The sequence below is a fragment of the Ammospiza nelsoni genome, chromosome 3 (assembly GCF_027579445.1).
Source record: "Ammospiza nelsoni isolate bAmmNel1 chromosome 3, bAmmNel1.pri, whole genome shotgun sequence".
Lineage (NCBI taxonomy): Eukaryota > Metazoa > Chordata > Aves > Passeriformes > Passerellidae > Ammospiza > Ammospiza nelsoni.
Window position 1 is genome coordinate 37,247,454 of NC_080635.1, and position 21,624 is coordinate 37,269,077.

Here is a 21,624-nt window from a genome sequence, read left to right on the forward strand (position 1 = left end):
ACATTCTTGTCATGGCAGACAGGATCTTTGCAAAGTTCTCAACAAGGCAGGCACTTTCCTGAAGATGACTTTTATATAAAATTGCTCTGGCATCATGTAGTCTGCCTAAGGTTAACACAGATTTACTAGTTTGTATACATAACAGCATACTGGCAAACAATCATGATGCTTGCCTACATAATGTCTGAAACAAAAGGTTTAACATTCTCCAAATTCCTTAAGTGCCACAGGTCCTTAACTCTCTCCACTTTCAGCATGACCCCTCATCTGTATATTTCAGACACAAATCTTAAACAGAAGAAACATTTTTCATCCACATAGCAACAGTTCTCTTTCAAGTCTCTACCTTCCCACTTAAATAATCACCAATCCCAAACCATGCATTAGGGTCTTCAGCAAACACACAGCTTTTCTAACATAAAAACTACCAATGTAAAAAGCAGCAGAAAGGTTTTTCATATAAAGTGAAGGAAAGGCATTGACAACAGAAAATGTTGGGATAGGGCAAAGAGATAAAGAAATACCACATATATTCCCATCTTAACTGAGTATAATGTGGAAATCATTAATTTCTTTTTTCAAGCTTGAGAGAGTCTTGGAAGCTTGGTATGTATTTTTAAGACCACTAAGCTGAAAAAATTAAATTGGAAGCTCTGATTTAAAAAAAAAAAAAAAGCATATAAAATAATTCTTTTTCTCAATTCATGGAACATATTTAAGGATTTCAGCATAGTTGCCATCTAAGAGCTGTAGCTGCACAGCCATATTCATTGCATACACGCAGCAATTCAGTTTCCCTGCATGTAAACACACTTAGTTTGCTTAAACACTTCTAGTCTGCAGGATAAGTTCCACTGAGGAAGAGAGTACTCAGACAAAATGAAGATTCATAGACTTTATAATGTCATTCTTAACCATGGAAGATTTGCACATCCTGTAAGACATATCTTGTCTTCTTAAAGCTTGTTAGCCAATTTTGTCCTCTTTTCTAAGCCAAAATATCCTTTTCCAACACTCTAATCCCAAAGAAATAAAAATATTTAACCATAATGAAAGCCTTTAAGGAAGTACTAATTACTCAAGAGACTAAGGCCCACTGCTGCTGTGCCTTTTTTTTTTTTTTTTTTTTTTTTTTTTTTTTTTTTTTTGTGGAGCACAAAATATGACATCCTAGCATGTTTTTGAACAAGTGTTTTCCTCATGCAAAGAAAACTGTGTCTGCAGACCAATCCCTATCAAATTCTTTTACTTATATTGGCAGGGGAGGGCAAAACCCCCTAAGATCTTTCCTTTGTTTAAATGCATTTCCTGCCTTCCTTACTGCTATAGACTGTGTTGTGACAGGCCTATTTATAGTCCAAAGAAAGGAAAAAGCACCACTGGAGGCAGGAAAACTAAGCAGGGAAAGAATAGAAGGAAGTGTGGCTGCCATTTAGCCAAACAATCTCGAGCTAATTGAGCTCAGAGGAGCCCCAGCCCCAGTGAAGCTGCTGGGAGGGAGCAGAGCACAATCCTGCTTCTCTCTGCAGGGCTGCTGAGTGGGAGAGCCATGGGCAGGACACTGCTGGGAGCAAATCACCTCAGCAGCTCCGTGTCCTGAGAAGAACTCTTGGAAAAGGAGAGGGATGCAAGCTGGGCACCTATCAAATTAAGGTAAGTGCCTCCTTCTGGCATTTCTGCTTGCTGCATGCGCCGCTTCTTTTCAGGTGTGGCCAGGCTGGTGAACAAAAAAAGAATGAGCTTTGGAGAAGGAATGGCAACTGGCTTTTAGCTAAAGGTTTGGCAGGATGTCTGATTTTTAGATAAAGAAATCCAAATTCACTTATGGATTCTTTAGAACTTTTCTTAAGCAAAAGAAACCTTTGCCATAAATCCATGACATAACTACTGTTTTCCTGAGTTGTGTCGTGTTCTCTTATAGATTGTGATAAGTACTAGAGAAATGTTATGGTAAATATATGCCCAAAGGAAAATATTATGTCAACTCTGCATTCATGTAAAAATATAGATTTAGAAAAAGACAGAGGGAGAGAAAAGTATATGAAAGATATCTTTATAAGAAAGTAGAGACTTCTCCCAGAAGTCTCTGTGCTATCAGAAAGTAAGAAGAAGTACATGAACTATATATATCTTCTATATGTGTTAATATGGAATATAGAAACACATCAAAATGTATATAATACAAATTTTGTGATAATTTAGCCTTATGATGTAGACTTAAAGGTAGGAACTTAGCCTGAATTAAAATACCTGGAAGTTTCTAGAGTTTTAGAATTTATTATGACAAGTAATTTGTGTGTGTGTGTGTGCGTGCATATATACAAAAATATTCTACATATAGATATCAAATCAAGATATATTATTCATTGTTGCTTGCATTGCAATACTACAGGCTGCCATTCTGAGGTCTAATTTAAGCTGACAGTAGAATATGAGTGGAAATTTCTAATGTGCTCATTTTCAGATACTATACACAATATCACACTATCATGACTGAGTGTGGAAAAAGCTCCATTTTAAGATAGATCAGTGTACAGACCATATTAATTCACTGAGTTACCACCAACAAGACTGACTTTCAAGATGGAAAATTTGAGTTTTCTAAGATTGTGTTTGATTTTTTTGACTCTCAGCATGTCCTTTGCACTCCTAACAAAGGAAATGCTGTTGTGATTGGCAGGCAGCAGAATAGAAGCTGTAGAATAACAAACTCAGGTTTTCATCATGTGAATTTTATCTTCTTTGAAGGATCTATGAGAATAACCTTTGTATTAGTCTCATTTGTGGTAACACATTGCCTCTAAGCATATGCTGTTCAGATGATTAAGTTGTTGTGCAGATGTTGTCTAGGATTAGGGGTTTATGGTAAAAAGTTGCTGGTGACTACAAAGGAAGTGTGATGTGTTGTTATTCTACTGTATCCCCCTAGGATGCTATTATGTTTGGAGTCTGCTATTGTGGAGATAGCAAGGCAGGATGTCACCCATGTAGGTGAAAAGCCTCGACAGGACATTTGTGAACAGCAGCAGTCTGCTGAAACCCTGATCCAGGGGTGACAAGCAGCAGCTCCAGTGAAACAGATGTGAGCCAGCACTCATGGAAAGGATCAGGCCTTTCTTTGTCTGATCTCAAAGTACTCAGCATTTACAGTGATTCTCAGTAATTTACAGCAGTTCTAGCTGGTTATGAGCCTGGTGAAGGCTAAAATGGCAGTAAAACTAGAAGCTTGTACAGATATTTGCAAGAGAAAGCTCTTAATACTGCAATTTGAGTAACTAGCATAGCATGCTCTAGTGCAGGTAGCATTCCTTGTTTTCAATTTCAGTAACTGATTGCCCTGTGCAAAAACTAAGCAGAAACAGAAAAAGAGTGTTTTAATTTAAAAATTTAGGAAGCATTGCAATTTCTGGTGTTGAATAAGTGCAATCATTTTCCTGAGATGCCAGCTGCACAGCAACTGCAATACAACTAAACAGTACACACTGTTTAATTCAGATTTATTTATTCAGGTCAGCAGGACTGACCACATTTTTTTAAAGCTTGGTACCACTGTGTGAATGTAGCAAAACAGAAACCTTTCCTTAGCTATAAGGAGAAGATCATTTACAAATCAGCCAGTTGTTATAGTTTCCAGGAAAAGGTGATCAAAAATGTACTGATGCACTCTCAAATTCACCTTTGGAAAAATACTACAGATGGTACTTAAAAATTCCCTAATTAATACTCTTAATAAACACACACATATGAAGATTTGTTTCTAAACTGCAAGAGTTCACATGTTCATGAGTTCCAAGTTTGTAAACAGAAAGTTTTGTCCTGAAGATAGAATCATGAGGATAAAATGCTTCTCTGAAAGAGTGATTGGGCCCTGGAATGGGCTGTCCAGGGTGTGGTTGAGTCTCCATCCCTGGAGGTGTTTAAAAAGAGACTTGATGAGGCACTCAGTGCCATGGTTTAGCTGATAAGGTAATGATAGGTCACAGGCTGGGACTCCATGATCTCAAAGGTCTTTTCCAACCTAGTTTATTCTGGGATTCTGTGATTTCAGAAGGCTTAGAATGAAATTTACACCCCAGCACCTTATAAAATCTTACCACCTGCTAGGGTCTGAGTACTCTGCAGGAGATTCTTTCTGCATAAACACTTTAGAGTGTTCACAAGTACTAACAGAGCTGCAATTATTAAAGCTCCAAGCTAAAAATTAAATATGAGAATTTGATATACCAGAAGGAAGTTGAGGTTCACATGCTTCCTACCCTGACATTATTTTACCAGGTAATTAAAGAGGTTTAGGGTTGTCAAATAAATACCTCAGTCAGCTGTCACTACTGTGTGGGCAGTATGGATTTCTGGTTCCAGGAAATCTGACTGACTTGAAGAAAAATCACATGACTTAAAAAGTAATGCACTTTGGGTGACAAGTCATGCCATGCTTTCCTGCAAAGCCAGTTCAGGTTTAGTAAGATTTATTATTCCTCATGCAATTGCTCTGGTGTAAGTATCTTAATTTCTCTCTAAGCCCTTATTCCACTCTACCAGACACTCTTACAAGGAAGCTTTGTGCTCCAAGTCACCATTTAGTCAGGCCCACTAACATTATAGAAAAAAAGAGCAGAGAATTACAAGTGTTTGGAGTAGTCAAAGTAAAATTTTTCAAGAACACATGTACAGTCTACAGTAGTCTCACTCAAAAAACAGAACTGGGGAAGAGGGAACAAAAACAGAAATCCACTTAAAACACATTAAGAAATCAACATTCAGTATTGGACAGCATCAAAATAGTTCTACAGAGAGATGCAGCTGCCCAACACAACAGAAATATTAGTGTTAACAAATATTTTTTTATAATGTCTAAAACACCTAGCTCATAACTATGTGCTGAATAACATCCTGACTCGTGAAAATGTTTAAATGTTTATGCAGGTGCTTAAATTTAAGCATATGGGCAGTCTCATTGATTTCAAGCAAAATTATTTCAACAGACTGATAAAATTTAAAGCCTGGCAGAGTCATTAGTTCATCTAGTCTGACTACAAGCACAGCATGTTAGTTTCACCATTTCCTTATCCAGAACCCAAGAGCTTCCCTGCTTACAACAGAAGAGTATGGATAAAAATTTAAGGGGAAGATCACAATATTCTACACGCATGAGTAGCGACCCACAACAGTGAGAATGGTTCAGGCTGACACAAATCCCTTAGCTCAAATGGGAATTAAATGTGCAGGCTTTGCACCAACTTACTGCACAGGGGTGAAGGTCAATGTGTGTATGGAAGATGGACTGTTTCTCCCAGAAGTCTCTGTGCTATCAGAAAAAGCCATTAACTTTACTTGGGCTGTTTCCTACTCTTCTAGTGGACTAGAAAAGTACTGTTGCATAAGCAAGGATTTTTTTTAAAAGCTTCTTTACAACCAATCTTTACGCCAAAGTGCAGATATATTTTTTTACCTGAAGTTCTCTCATTCACCCCAGCAAACTGTGGTACAAAATAAAGAGCCATTGTTCAGGAACAGACGAAACATAGATACATTAACCAAATAGAAAAATAGATCTAGAATGAATCTGTCAAATCTCTTACTTGGTCACACCTAGGCAGTTTAGAAAGACTTATTATCTGAACAAGAAATGAGAAAAAGTGGGAGACTTGACCCAGGATCTCATTTCCAAGGATTAGTAGCAGTGGGTTTCAGCTGCATATACACACAGCAGCAGCAGTGATGTTGAAGGATATGTACAATATATGAATATATGGTATTAACAAAAAAAAAAAAATGGCTTGGAGAAGTATTTAGGTCTTTATCTTCTTCCTATGTAAGCTGAGTTTCAGGGTTGGTAATCTCCTTGTTACTTAGTATAGTACTTCCTGGGAAGCAGAGGGGTACCCTAGGGGAAGGAAAAGCTTTTCCCAGCTTTTGGCAGCAGAGGGAAATGGCAAACACTCTACCTTATGTAGAGGTAGATTCAGTCCTCTGCTCTTCTCTAAATTCCCTGCAGCAATTTTCTCTCAGCTGGATGTCATCTCTGAAGTGTCCCTTCCCAGCCCCCTGTCTAGGAAGGGTTGCAGACCCATCCATCACAATGGTCCCCAACAAACTCTGAAGACTCAAACAACTGCACAGTGCAAAGGACAGCCCTGCTCTGATGGTTCTGTAGTGCAGCACCACACAGCCCCAGGAAAAGGAAAATGCAAAGTGGCCAACATGTCGCCAGTACTGCAGTGAAGATGTGCCACTTGGCCAAGACAGCAGAAATGCAGGGAACAGCCAGAGCAGTTATGGTGTGACACAGAACACTGTGTGCAGTCTGCTCTGCCAACCTGGTCCAGCCATGCACCAAATAACTCCATTGGTGGGGCTGGACAAAGGAATTTAAAGTCAAGCTAACAGGTCTGGTATGGTCTCACTAATTGATTAATGACTGTTTACATTATAGAGCTGTAATTCACCTGAGTTAGAAAGAACAGAAATTAATGTGTACCAACATCTCTGTTTAGACAGCTCAGCATTCTTAGAATCCTTTATATTCTAACACACCTTTTTTCCAGCCTACTGTTCCAGCATAGTGTTCCATTGTTAATTTGGATTATTACCATACCACAATTATCTTGGAAGGCTGGAGACAAAGATAAATCTCCAAAGATGAGGTCATTACTAAAGGGAAAAGGAAAACCAAATTCAGTCTCAATTGAACTACAAAATGTGCTTCATAATTTCATAAATGGGAACAGGCATGAGAGAGAAGTGGATTAATGCTGAATTTTTCCATTCTGCTTGACCTCCTTCCCAAGCATGGGTAGTCTCTTCTTTCTCTCTTAAAAAAAGAACTTTCATACTGCCTTCATATAGTGCTGTGGTTTTATACTGGAACACAGCCTGTGTGGAATTCTGGACCCAGCACATCACTCTGATATCCTTCTATTCATTCAGATATATTCTATTAGGAATAACTGTCTTAAGCAACAGTTAAACATGTAAAAGAGGAGGATAATGTCCTTATAACACTAGAAGAAATTGAACTGGAACTAACAGCAGAGAAGGGCCCAGAGTAAAACAAGTGTAATAAATCCAGCAGCTATATATAGAGAACTTGGCCCCAAGGGGCTCTGTCATACAGAATATTAAGTGTTGTAACTATAATAAGCAAATCTCCTCTCAACTAAGGAGCATGGAAGCAATAGACTCTCTCTTGTCTTTGCACTGAATCCTTCATGCATAACAGGAAGGCACAGATGCATGCAAATTCACTCATCTCCGAGTAAGCTGGGAGCATGAGCCCTGAGACATTCACAGCAGATTTCAGACAGGCTGCTGGATAGCAGAGTCTGGCTGATAAACATGAAACATGCTGTGTGTGGGACTGAGTGGGGATCCTGCCTGACAGCTCTCTCAGGGTAGGCATTTGTGGTCCATGCCTCGTTTTACATACAGTGCATAAAAATGCTACTTTTCATAAGCAAGCAGTGCATTAATTTTTAGTATTTTGACGGAAACTGTTTTAAAAAGGTCAGTTTTTATTCTAGAGAGAAGAAGGAAATAGGCTTGGTCTTTTTCTCTTTTTTGGGTCTGTTAGTAGTCTCCATTGTTTCCACTCTTGCAATGTCAATGCAAATGGACTATGTCATGCTGCAATTTGGCATGTACTGCTCTAAGTTGATACTCAGTACCAGCCTGAGCTGTGTCACTGGGGAAAAACTGACTGACCAAAGCAAGAACCACTGTGACATCAGTGGTGACAACATGCTTGTCAAAATTAATAAAGTGAAAAAACAAGTTTTTCATTATTCAGGTATAGTACAAATTTGGCAGATAACATTCTCTCTGTTGTAAAATTTGAGTGAAAATAATTCTCAGAAATAATTTATTCAAGACAAAGTTGACAGCAGTTGAACTTACAATAGGAGAGACAAGTAAAATGCAGAAAGCTATATAGTTTCAGTAAAACAGAAATAAGTGCATTTTAAAACATTTTTTCACTGAGTTAAAAACTTTCTGGGCAACTATAATTTCATCTAAAGTCTAAGAGAGGATGTAATGAAGAAATCAGAAAAAAGCCCTGATGTTATACTCTTGATCACTTGTATTAGTTTCCACCAAGTGTGGAAAAAAATCCATCATTTCTGGAGATGTTTAAATGGTAAAGGAAGTACTGATTAGCTCAAACTTACAAGATGCAGAAAAGACAACAAAAACTGGGAGCTGCTGTACATTCAGCATTACAGCAATGTCCCATCCTTGTTCAGCACATCAGTCACAATGAGGATGGCTGGAGAAACCTGGAGAACAAATCTCTTCCAAATACACACAAGTCTGTTTAGAAATCTTCAATCTAGACAGTATTGGAAAAAAATCCTTTATGACAGATGTGCTTTTGTGCTACTGTATCTAAGTCTAGAATTACTGGAACACACTCTTCAAGCTCTGTTTCTAAAATTAGCATATCCACCCTGTGAAATATAATGTAGTTGGTAACAGACAATGAAGAGCTTTTGTTGCTTTGGTTTTTTGGGGTTGTTTTGTAATCATGGATCTATTGTGACTGCTACAGAAGCTGTCCTTAGTGCCTGCTATCACTGCATGGCACAATTTCACCCTGCCTCTTAGCAAGGGAGATGCCAGCCTGCTTTAGCATTCAGAGTGCAGAACAACTCCTATTTTTCATTCCACCTCTGTTCTTCAAGGTGAAACAAAATCAAGTAAAGTGAACTGGAAATAAAGAACAGTGCTCTTGCAATTTTTGTAACTATTTTAATAATTAAAATTTCTTACACGTCTATATAAGGAAGAAACTATAAATTTCCAGCTTCTCTGTGAATACTGTGGGCTTTGGAAAGGCAGGAATTAAGTGTGATAAGGGTTGTCTTGTGGATGGGGATATTTTTGTTTGAGTAGGTTTGAGGTTTTCATTCATCCCATCAGTCACTGTCATCCCCTTTCTAAATCTGAGAGCCAAAGATAGAGAAAAAATAAGACCACCCCCTGTCTTTCATGCCAAATTTGTAATCCCTAAAGTCTAGTTTCTGCCTATATTTTTTTAAAGAAAACATCGCATAAGATACAATTCCATTAACCTGCAGCTGTGAGTGCACAGCATTTCCACAAACCAGTGTAGAGATTCCAGTCTGGACATCAAGAGAAGGAAAGAAGGAAAAGGAAGGACCAGAAATGTACATGACAGAAAAGGCTGCCTTCCACCTTTATCTTTAAGCTTCATCCTTCCATCTCCCATCTCTACCTCTTGGATCCTCTCTCCTTCACTCTTATGGGTCTGTGCTTCATGCCTGGATGGTGTTCATCCAAACAGATGATCCTCACAGGTCCCTTCAAACTGAGGTATTCTATTCTATTCTATTCTATTCTATTCTATTCTATTCTATTCTATTCTATTCTATTCTATTCTATTCTATTCTATTCTATTCTATTCTATTCTATTCTATTCTGTTCTGTTCTGTTCCGTTCTCTCTCCTATCCCTTCCATTCCAGGCATACTGCTTCTGTGTTTTCCACTGAGCAGACCAAGTGCTTAGGAGAAAGCTAAGAGCCATCCAAAGGTGGTGGAAGGGCAGCCTAGAGGACAAGGCAGAGCCCCTCTGGAACTTGCCGTGGAAAGCACTGAGGGCACAGACTACTGGCAGAGTGGCTTAATTCCCAGAGAATTCAGGAGTCACAGTACCAAGTGAAAACCTTGGTCAGAGGCTGATAACTGGGCTGAATGTTTACTAAGTCAACAGAAAAATGCCCCACTGCCTGCCATGGTGCAGCTGAGCTGTCAAAAAGCAGGTCTGTACTTCACAGACTAGAACTCTCACCGTTTTTCAACTTGAAAGAAGTGTTTAACAGAGCACAAAAGTTTTTTCCACCCATAATTTCTGACAATAGAACTATTGGATATTTTAGCTTAATTTGCAAACTCTGAATTTCAGATGGCTACACAGCATATCAAACTTCCATTTAAATTATTATATTCTCATATACTTAAATCACTGAAGGGCACTGCTTTCCAATGAAAAGCAAGCCTTGACTCTAAGCATTGCTCTAGGCTCCCTTATGACAATTGATGATATAAAGGAAGGATTGATATCAAGGGTCATATCCAGGGATGCTCTAATTTGATAACTTATCCTGTCAACTCTCACTGTCTCAGAGGTGATGTGACCACAGGGTGCACCCTTGGGCACGAAAAGGGAGGTACACTGGGCATTTGCAGTACTCCTGTGCCCCCTAGAGCACTGCATTGAAGCACTGGAACTGACTTAGATTGCTGGGGATGTAATACAGCCCATAAATGTTTAAAACTGATTTAATGTAATGTAAGGTTGAGAGCCTTATATGAAGTATTTTCAGCAAAATTTCTTATCTGATCTGCCCCTCACATGTCCTTTAGCTGGAAGCTGTGTGTAAGAGCTGTTGCACTATTTATAGCAGCCCCTTCAATCAGACTTAGGTATTTATAAAGCATCCTGTCTGGTGAAGGCTTCCATGGTCTGCTTTCATTCACTTCAGCTGATAGTGAAGGCTATATAATGTCTGGGACAGTGAGGCAGACCAGCAAACCAGGCAGTTTCTCTGCTAGGTTTGAGTTCTGTATGTTCCAAAATGCTGAAGTCTAATATAGTGCAGCCATTTAGGAAACAAACCCAGCACACAGACTTGCAGTTAGTAAAACCTGACATTTATGTCCACTGGGAGTCTCACACCTGTTCCATAACTTCCAGAAAAGAGACATTTTCAGGCGACCCACAAAACAAAGGTCCATAACTGTCATACGCAGAAAATAACTCTATAGCTCAAAATTCTGCACAGTATCAAAGCACTGATGTTGAGATAAGCTCTCTATCTGTGATCAATTTCTAAATTAAAACACCTACAGTTAATTAAATGAACATAAATAAGACACAGCCAAGTGCATTAAAAAAAAAAAAAAAAAAAAAAAAAAAAAAGAGAAACAACAGTTTTTAAAAAGCCATGAAATAAAGCCTCTCCTACCATAAGGAGAGGCTCTGGATCCATTTATCCTGCATCAGTAAAAGCAAAAATCTTCCTGATCTCAACCCAAACCCAAATGGACAACTGTTCCATTTTTTAGTTCCTTGAGGCTATTCTAAAAGCTATCCATACTATGAGACACTAAAAATTTTACCTTACTCATCTCTATCACAATTCAGTGCCTGTTCTGTACTTATATTTTTTGCTCCTTTTCAGTATTTCTCATGTCTCATTTCAGCATGACTGAGAAATCTGTGTTCATCTCTCAGTGTTTATTTGAGTCATTAATCATAGAATGTTTTGAGTTGTAAGGAACCCACAAGGATCATCCTGTCCTACTCACAAACGAATGTCCATGGAGAAAGAAATGTACCCTTTTCAATCCAGACCTCATTTGTTTTCTCAGCAGAAAGAGAAGGCAGAATACTGTTGTGTTCCACACAGCAAAGCTTTTGTCATATCTAAGATGCTATCTGATAGGTGTAAGAACACAACACTTAATGTTTTGTAGCTGCATTAACTACCTGATCTTCTTTTGTATGTCAGTATTTCTTCTAAAAATAGGAAAAAATAGAAAAAAAGGAAAACCTCCACAAAATTTTAAAGACCTTTATTTTCAGGAATTATTTCCCTGATGTGTTTCACAATGACTTAAAATTGCCTCTCTAGCATGAGGACAGAAAACTTTTTCCCACATAAACCGCAGTTTACAGCAGTATTTACAGAGCCATGAAAATTAATTTATTTGTCTACTGATTTCAGAAAGTACAAAGGCCACTTTTCTTTTTAGGGAGTGTATCCCAAGTTGTTTGGGGAATATTGCCATTCAGTCATTGTCATCAAATTATGTTCCTATGTGGATCATGACTACAAAATAAAGCCAGCTATTCAGTGCAGAGTGATGACATTGTACTCTGTGCTATTTCAAATGGCCCAGGTACCCCCCGTATTTAATCAATTATATGAATGGTTGCTGATAAATGTAAAAGAGTGCAGATGATATGGCATAGTCAGAGAAATGGGCAAAGTAATAAAAATTGTATTTGTGGACAAATAGATTATTTTGGAACACACTTCAGTCATGTTTTCTTCAGTATCAACAAAGAGTAATTTTGCTTAAAGTTGTAAAGAAATTTAGGATTTAATTTAATTTTAAAGTTGTATGTAAAATTCTGTTACCCTTGATCTCAGTGCATTTTAGGGGAAATGAAATGGCATTTATCAAGGATAGCTGATTTGGTGAATGGGCTGTGCCTTAAAGCACAGTGAGTGCCTTCTCCTTTCCCTGAGCGAGGCCAGTTTATATCCAGTTCTGTGACCCATGGCCAGGGTCTGCTGGAACTTCCAACTCAGTTCTGCCTGGGCAGCTCTCACTCCCTTTTGGAAATTGCCATTCCTCCAGCGGCCTAAATTTAAATGAACTCATTCCTCGTGGGTTTATTTTTCATTTTTAAATTCATAGTTTTTACAGCCTCCCTTTTTAGAGCCTCCTCAGCAGCTGTGCTGTGTCACAGAGCCCCATGCCCTGGGACAGTCTCCTGGAGTCTCCCGGGACAACATGAGGAGCAGCTTGCTCAGGTGCTGCCCAGCCTGACTGCGCATCAGGACACACCTGCAGCAAACATTCCCTGTTTCCAGGCCTCCCTCCTCCCTCTGCACTGACCTCACTCAGGCCAAGAGGAGGCCAGGACTCAAGCCTTTTGAGGAGGAACCCCAACACCACAGCTCCTTTGCCCCCCAGGCTGGGACAGGAGCTGGATGGATACACCCATGCCTGGCCGGGCTGGGAGAGCTCCTTCAGGGCGGGAGGTTGTTCTCTGGAAACTTGTTTGCCCGGAGGAACAGGAGAAGCTCACAAAGGCAGGCGTGGGTAATTAGCACAAGGGCTTCTTCCCTGCTCCAGGCTATGCTGGCAGCACTGCTGGCTGCATGGTTTTGTAACCATGTGCTGCTTTATATAATATGAAGAAGGGTAAGGTCAAAGGAAGCGACCCGAGTTACCCTTTGCCACTGCAGACTTCATCTTCAGGGATTTGCTGGCTTTCATTGGATTCTGACAAATGTGCCAACTAGATATGCTATTCTATTTTAACAATTTTAAAAACAGGCAGCTGACTCTGAGAAATTCCCTTAATTTGCCCAAATCTTGGTTGCAGCACTATCTATTGGTGAAGTTTGTATTTCAGAAAAATGCCCTACAACACCCTTTGTAATCCAATGAATCCGTGCCGTCTTGCAGGATCTGGATTGCTTACCAAACATCAAAACACCATTACCACATCATATACTGATGGACAATTGCCTGTGTACCTTTAATCTTGCCAGTCTGCAGTACTGCCAAGATTTCAGCACAGTATATCCTATATGTGGGATGGGAATTTCAGAAATTCAGAAAATGATCTTGTGCACCTCACCCTTGAAATACCATTACTGTACGCCTTTGTCCTTAAATACCTAAATATCTTTAAATGTGTGACCAAGCTAAAGGGAGTTAAGTGTAAAGTCTCAGTTGAATTTCAGTAATGTGTGACTACATATCAGCCTGGAAAATTCCGTCAAAACCTGTTCCTTTCTTGACTTCAGCATTTCTCCTTCATTTGTCCTACATCTGGGAACATGGGGATAAGGATGCTTTTTTTTGCTCTCTCTGTTTAGACTGATAGTCCTCACCTCAAAGGGTCTGTCTCAGCCTGACTAGACAATGTCAGGCAAAATGCAGCCACACAATCCATGATGTAAAAATGCCAGATGCCAAAATTAAACTATCAATACTCATCACTCTACTGTCCAAACATAAAAGATTGTAATGTTACCCTTAAGAACAACTAATCCCCAAAGGTGGGATTGTTCATGTGTTTTGCATGATCACTGGAGTGGCCTGGTGTTAAAGACAATAGGAATGCAACAGGATTTTAAATTTTACTGTTCCTGTTTAAATTCCTGTATTAAAAAGAATTTAATTTTTTCTGACTTCAGCAAAGTCTGAAGTCAGAAAAAACCTGAAGCAATCAACAGGGATGTGTTTAACTTTCCACTTGTGCTGCCCCTACTGTCGATTAAGGCTTATCTACTGTTTGGTGTTAGTCATTAAAAAAACCCTACCAACAAAAAACCAGAAGTTATGAAGCACACAGCGCCGTGTTCCACTCAAATGCTCCAGCAAAGGCTGCTATTATGAAAAGGATTTTCTAATAGGGGGAATAATGATCTTCAGATTCTAACCTCCTGGCACAGCAGTGAGATTTATCAGGAGGGGCATGTGACTAGTTAAGACACACAGCCCCAGCTTGAAGGAAACAGCTGCTCATTTCATGCTTTAGCACTTGGCAGCTGGACAAGGAAGGGTGATGTTTGTGTTGAATACCTCTGCAGAACCAAGTACAGTAAGTGATTTTCCCTGTTTTTGATTTTTTTTTCTTAAACTGTCACTGCTTTCCCATTTTCATCCTAGACCTTTCATAAAAATACTTGAAAGAGTGAAGCATATTTTTGAAATTTCATTGATAAGCAGTCATTCATGCTCAGATTGCCTGCATTTTTCTGACCTGTGATTAACAGCATTGTTTTTGGAATAAGGCAGGTACGGTGTTTTGCCCTCGTGCTAGCCAGGAAGGGACAATGGTGCTAACTTACTCAGATGATGGAGTGAGGAGGCTGTTTGTGATGATTGCATTTTCCTATCTCTGTAGAGCTAGTCAATAGGTAGTGATGCAACTTGAGTATAGAGAAATTTCAGTGTTTGGCTTAAAAGTACCAGTGTAAGGAACTGAAGGAGGTACTCCCTCAAAACAGTGTGATCAATCTGAGTAAAATTGCTTGTTACTTTCTGAGGGTGAATGGAGAGATTATTTTAAAAGGAAAAGGTACAAATAGAGAAATGCAGGAAGAGTGAAGATCTAGATGTACTGATTAAGATACCATTGAGCCATTCTGAATAATAATGCATAATTAGACTGTGAAGATTGAAAAATTGCAAAAAACAGGGAAGGAGTCTCCTAAATTTCTCCAAGTTCTTAATTCAATTTATTTTTGGGTAATTATTCAATTTATGTTTTGTGGTTTTGCTTCATGAATGATTGATGTCCCTGTCTGATAATTTTTGACTCTTACAGTCTGAAGTTTTCTTTCAAAACCAGAGTGTAGGATACATAAAAAGGAACTTTTGATCAATTATTTACATAGAGATGAATCAGGTTTCTTTGGAGGAAGACTTAGGAGGAACAGGAGCAGGTGAATGAGTGATGGATCTCGATATGTGATAAGATTAAGGGGCTGCAGGTAAGGTTATAGAGGGGCAGGCAGAGCAGTGGGGTCCTGTTGAGGAAGGTGTAAGAGTAAACACTGACAGGTTGCATGCAGTCTCTCCTTTAAAGGTGGGGAGAATAAGCTTTTCAAATACTTCTTTCATAAGAAAGGGAAACATTGCTTCTTTTTGAAGACTTCTCTTTTAAACTATAGTTTATGATTTCGTTAATTGTTAATTGGTAATTTTATGGGAAAATGTCAATCGGTTTCAATTCTTCACAAAACCAGAAGTCTGTGTGGCTTCCTGCCTGTTTGTGTCTCCAAAGGTAGACTGCCTTTGAACCAAGAGCTGAAATGCTCTCAGCACACTGCAGCCCTCCCACAGGGATACTGTGGAACACCATTAACAGAGCAGAGCCACAGGTCCTGAGGTGCTGGTGCTGTGTCAGGAGCCCGTGCTGCCCTGGGCACCTTGACTGCAGTGGGGCCTCCAGCCTGTCCACATCTTCATTCCTTCTGGGGCAGGGAGAATAACTCGTTTCCTGTCACTTTTTATTACTGATCCCAGAATAAGTTTATTTTTCTTCAGAACTGTAGGAATTCTGATTTTAAGTAAGATTATGTCGTGGTGTGCTTGTTTCCAGACATTGCATTTTGTATTTATAATGAGTGCTCTGTGTTAAACAAACTGTCCAGGACTTGTTGCAAACCTAAGTTAAACCCCAAATCCACCAGAAAACAGATATGAGCTCAGTCCATACCTGCTGTAACTTCTTCCTCCCTGCTTCTCCAGAACCACTGTGCCAGGGCCGGTGCAGCAGGTTGATGTAAATCCATAAGGCTCTGCACCAGCTGGACTGGGAGCCAGCTACGTGTGTGTCTCTTGTGCAGCTGATTAATTCTCCACAGAGCTGGAGGTTAAGTGATATATAAAAGAGGCAAAATCATGATTGCAAAGTAAACATTAGATAACTGCACTACTGAGCTTGCCTTCAGGTAATAATGTCTGAAAACATCTTCTTACAGTGATAGCTGAACTGTCTCAAAGAAATGTGGTGAGAGAACTCAGTTCTGTGCCTCTTTACTGTTGGTTATAAAGGTAATTTGCAATCAAGGAGAATAACTCATCAATTGGATCTGTGAAGTTTAAGACAAAAAACCCTGCTCTATTTACAGCTTCCAGCTGTCATTACCGTATCTGATTCTGATACAGTAATGTAAATTCAGGACTCAGGCTGAGACTTTTAAATTCTCTGTTGACAAAATGAAGAAAACCCCATCATCACAAGATTCTCAAGAGTGTAACTGTTTCAATCCTTATCACTAACTCACTTTGACATGAATATTTGCTGTTAAACACAGCCAGAGTACTTTGAGAAATAAGGGCAGTCGTCAGGCTCTCCTCACTTTTTTGGCTTTCTCATGAATTCTAACTGCAATACCTGTCACTGCAACACCAGACATGGAACACCACTGGGGCACACACTGATTTTGCACTTGAGCAGAAAACACAACCTCTGTACCACCACCTTTTTACATTATTTTATAATTTCCTGATCTCATAAAAAAACAATGCTCAGCTTTTTGAATATACCCCCCCCCCCCATTGTGCTCATGTAAGTCAGGCAGGTCTGCATAGGCATGAAGCACAGTAATTAAATTTCAGCATTCTTTGTTCTGCCCTTGGATTGCCCCTTGATGGATTTCTAGAAAGCCCAATATAAAACTGAAAGTTCATCCTGGATTGGTTTTTATTACATTGTGCAGGAGCCTGGGTAACAGTGGGGACGCTGCTGTCCCTGTGCAGAAGCTCAGGGCAGACCCTCGTCACTGAGAGCATTGTAAGGGTCCTGTTAAATCTTGTCCCTTTGCTCTGAGGAAATGCTCAGGGCAGCGTGGCTGCTCTCTGAATGGGTATATTTCTGCTCTAGAGCAAAACATGCTGCTGAGAGGCAGCTGCAGTTGTGCTAACCCCTCTCTCTAGCTGAAAATGCCATTGTACCAAGGAACCACTCCCAGGATATTCCTGAATAAAGAGAGGAAACTGCTTTTAAAAATACTGTAAGGGCACTTGTGTCATTTTCTTTTTTCCTAAGCTACCCAGTCTTGGTTACAATACATTTGTACAGGTACTCTAAACAACTTGCACTGAGTGTTTTCTTTTAACATATTTATGGCATATTCACTTTTCACTGCTGAATTTGATAAATTTGTTTTCAAGCTGGCCCTTCCTTACAAGTCAGAAATAGCAAGGTTCTACCCCTAAGAGTTTGAATCAGAAGCCTGAAACAAATTCTCAAGTCTTCTGGTTTTAGCTCTTCATTGCTTTTCTCTGTGTTTTTTCTATTCAATGTGAATAGCCGGTGAAGTAGTACTTTTTCATTAATTGGCTTTCTTATTGGTATAACATATCTAAAAACCACCTGACCACCAGAATAGAGGTGTTGTAACAGGGGGGGAACTTTTCTCTTGTAATGAATACAAAAGATTAACAGCTACAAGCACCAGCAACATCAACACCACAGATTTGGTGAGTCCAGTTCAGCTACAAAGACTAATCCTGCAAATACATAGGTATTTGCTGGGCTGAATTCGTGAGAGATCTCATCAGAAAGCTCAGCTAACCTCTAAGTGTGTATGAGGTCAGGATCAATGGGTGGGTGTGTGGAAATACCCACAGGGCTGATGTTTACAGCTCAGCAGAAAATACAATTACCCCTGAGAACTACTCTGGTTGTTTTGGTGGCCATCTGCTGTCTCACTTCTCTGAATAACTGCTCCCCTTGACCACATTCAAATAAGTGAAATGGTTTGGCTCTCCCTACAGAGTACTCTCCCACCTGTGATTTATGCATATGCTCCTTACTAATGATCTGGAGTTTCTCAGGCAAGGAGAGTGGGCCTCAGCATCTTGAGAACCTGCCAGGCATAATAATTTGTGCAAAATTAGTGAGACCTGAGATATTCTTGTTCAGATACCTCATATATTTAGCTCCTGCAAAGAGAAAATAACTGTATCACCTTAAATTAACACAAATTTAATAATTCAGGAGTATGTCTGCTTTGGACTACCACAAAAGTCATACCAAGCTTAATATACAGTAGCTGATATATACATATATTAATATTCCATGTTATAGGTATCAATACATTTTCATATACAACTCCTTCCACTCCTGTTAAAACTGCCTTTCTTTTCAACCCCTCCTAAGGAAACCTGTTCCACTCAGAGCAGTGATGGGCTTGTGCAAGGGGGTCTGGAGTGCAAGTGTGTGCAGGAAGATGAACAAGTATTTTCCATTATTTCTGAAGTATATTTTACTCCTCATGCCTGAAACAGGTTGAAGATTTTCAACACAGAAATCAGTCTTAGAGACTGGAATTTAAGTCATACATGGTATGGTCAAATAGACTGAACAGGGCTTGTATGGGGGATATTTGCATGCTTGCCAAACATGTTGATAAGGCTGCCTTTGACACATGATCAAGGTTCATATATTCTTTGTCATAATGCTGTGTTCTTGTACACGTTTTTTAGAAAGATGAAAATTTCTCCTGCTTAAACTCTGGATTTCCCTAATCTGAAGTAGCATTATTACAGAAAGGCTTCTATTCATAACCCATCATTCACTTAGATTCACCCAGTCCATAATTTTGGTGCCGGTTCATGTGGCACACATTGGTAAATTGGTTGTTTCACAGCAACTCATTGTTCAAGCCCGGAGCTTGTTTGGAAATTTGTGGTGTTGCCAGTGGGAAGTAAAAAAACCCCAGCTTATGCAAATGCATAATTGATTACAGTGGGGAAAATTACACCAGAAAAAGTTTGCTGAATTAGGGCTTGAGTCAACTCACCATCTGGATATATAGTGATTTATCCTCCAAATCAGAATAGCCATGACATTCCAGCCTTATCACACTGTCCATGAAGTAGCTTCCTTAAAAGACTAACAATCTCCTCTGCTAGAGATGTCTTGCCTGCTTTAGCTTGGTTACTCATGTTCTACATTGCTGAATTCATGAACACATACTTCCTGGAACAGCTGCCACCCTTCCTAAAACTCTTGGTTTCCAGGCCCTGCCCTAATGACTGTCTGTATATTTTTATCTTAAGTGGGAATTGGGGCAGGAACTAGAATTCACCTTTTCCCCTCCTCATGAGTGAATGCTCATCCCCTTAAATTACAGAGTCACGCTCTTGCTTGCTTGCTCCCTGCAGACCAAAGAAACTTCATTATTTCAAGTAATATGAGGTTCTGAGGATGATAAATCTCCTCTGTAGTCTCAGCCAAGATAGGGTGAGGTCTGCAATCCTTCCATGAACTGGAAGAGTTGATCCTGTGCCTCTCATAGCTTTAAGGAGTGTTCAGAGCTCTTGGAAAAAGGAATCTGGGCATCATGATGGCACCTATGTAGCGTGGGATTGACATGTTAGGTGTGACTAAAGGATGCTTAACACAGACAAGGCAGAGGACTTTCATGTGTACAGATCCCAAAAGGATTTAGGAGTGACCTAAGTAGGGAGCTTCTTGATGTTACTGACTCAGACTTTAATATCAAAAGTGCAGAGAGTGGTTACAAGCTCTAGACTGTCACCTTCTGGGGTGAGGAGGTGAGAAGTGAGAGACCAGGCTGAGAAACATAACCCTGGATCAGGCTGTAGAAGTAAAAGGGAGCCAGGATTTGGGCTCTTAATCCTCCTTTTGGATCTAATTCTCAGCTCCTATTGCAGAACTAAAATAAGAGTTGTGGTTTTCAGATTAATGTATCTTAAGTTTGCCTCATGTCTGTGTTTCAAAACCATCTCCTTTTTGAATATATTGAATTAGAAACTGGTGGAAAATTTGATTTGAGCATGGTTACCTGGTATTCTAATGCTTATAGAATTATAGTTTGCTCCTGTAATTAAGCTTGAAAAAGACCAAGGTGTTATGAAAACTTGACTGCAACAACAGCCAGTCTTTCAATGATAAATACTGGGGGAAGAAGAACAAGTCCCTAAGCCTCTAAATCAGCTTTTAAACCAATATCTTCCCAGCTCCTTCATCCTTTAATTTCTTCCCCTTACTTGACCATATTTTTCACTTGATATTAGCTTTACTACATACACACAGGATTTTTTTTTATTGGAGTTTAGCAGATCTGTAAGGAAATTCTGATAAGGTCCTTAAATTTGATAACTATATGCTAAGGAGTAAAGAGTTATAGGTGTCCTGTATGAATTCAAAACAAACAGGTTTGGATTAATTCAATAAGAGTCTTTCAAGGTGCTTGGGATGGTCTGAACTGGCCACTGCAAAGTTGTAATACTGCCAATTGACTGGCAGGGTTTAATCCACCACACCACAAGTGTGCTGGGTGCAGTACGTGATTCTCAGCTGTTACAGCTGCAGCAACTGCTCTTGCTGCTTTTCAAATAATGGTGAATCCTTAGCATACATGAGCTTTAAAGAATTACAGTGCTGGATCTTAAGACATGAGCTTCGCAAACTTAACCAATGGGTTTTGATAAGGTTTGTTTTTCTGAAGTCCTACGGTAGTAGTGTGTTCTGTGGCTGTGGAAGGGGATATTTGTGTAGCTGCAATCCTGTGATAGATATTCTTTCATACCATAAATATATAACTGCCAAAATAGTATTAGCAAAATAAATATCAAAGTTGCTTGTTTGAAGTGTTACTTATTAAAGCAGGAACTGTAAGACGCTTTTCCTCTTTTTTCTGTGAGATTTTATTTTTGCACTGCTCCTTCCCCTTTTTCAAGTTGTCTTGCTGTGTATTTTTATATACAATACAATCTTAGGTTACTCTTTTTAAAGAAGGCATTTAACTTGTTGGCTGCAAGCTGTCTTATTGTTAGGAAGGTATGTGGTTATTAATAAAGCTCACTCTGGCCCAAGTGCTTGGATATAGGAATATAGGTGACACTGTTCTCATATCCTGTACTCTGTAGACTTCTTGTATCATTAACAGCTTTAGAGGTTTGCTGTTTCTTCATGTTTGTACAAACCAGTGCATGTTTCTTAGTAGATTGCTTTGTGAGGAAACAAAGTTTTGTCAGCTCACTGATAGTTGCTTTCTTACCTCTGAAAAAAGAGTACAAAATCTAGTCAGACACACTGAAACCAGGTAATAATCACTTTGCTTCTCTTCTCTGTTGGAGGTTTAGCATTTAGAAAAACTCTGAAGTGGCCCAAGAAACAGTGTATGCCTGTGTTTAAAATGTTCTCTTTTCACCATTAAGAAATATGAAGCTGCTGTTGTTCCTGCCATCTTCCCAAGGGAAACTCAAAAATAATAACTAGAGGTGAAAAGCTGCTTACATATTTTGATGCCCAGCATCTGCTGACAGAAAAAGAAAGACACTGGATCTCTCCTGACTTCAGGGCTGTGGTTTCA

General features: G+C 39.4%; 1 protein-coding gene across 3 annotated transcripts in view; it reads left to right on the forward strand.

The window, feature by feature from the left end:
- Window positions 1-1,497: 1,497 nt before the first annotated feature.
- RASGRP3 (RAS guanyl releasing protein 3) overlaps window positions 1,498-21,624 on the forward strand; it is a 58,903-nt gene continuing 38,776 nt past the window's right edge. For 2 of the 3 annotated variants that reach the window (XM_059469253.1, XM_059469256.1), the window contains exon 1: window positions 1,540-1,653. The gene's annotated coding sequence lies outside the window, so the exon portion shown is untranslated. Of the gene's footprint in view, window positions 1,654-21,624 lie in introns of all 3 variants that reach the window. The other variant, XM_059469257.1, reaches the window with a different exon arrangement.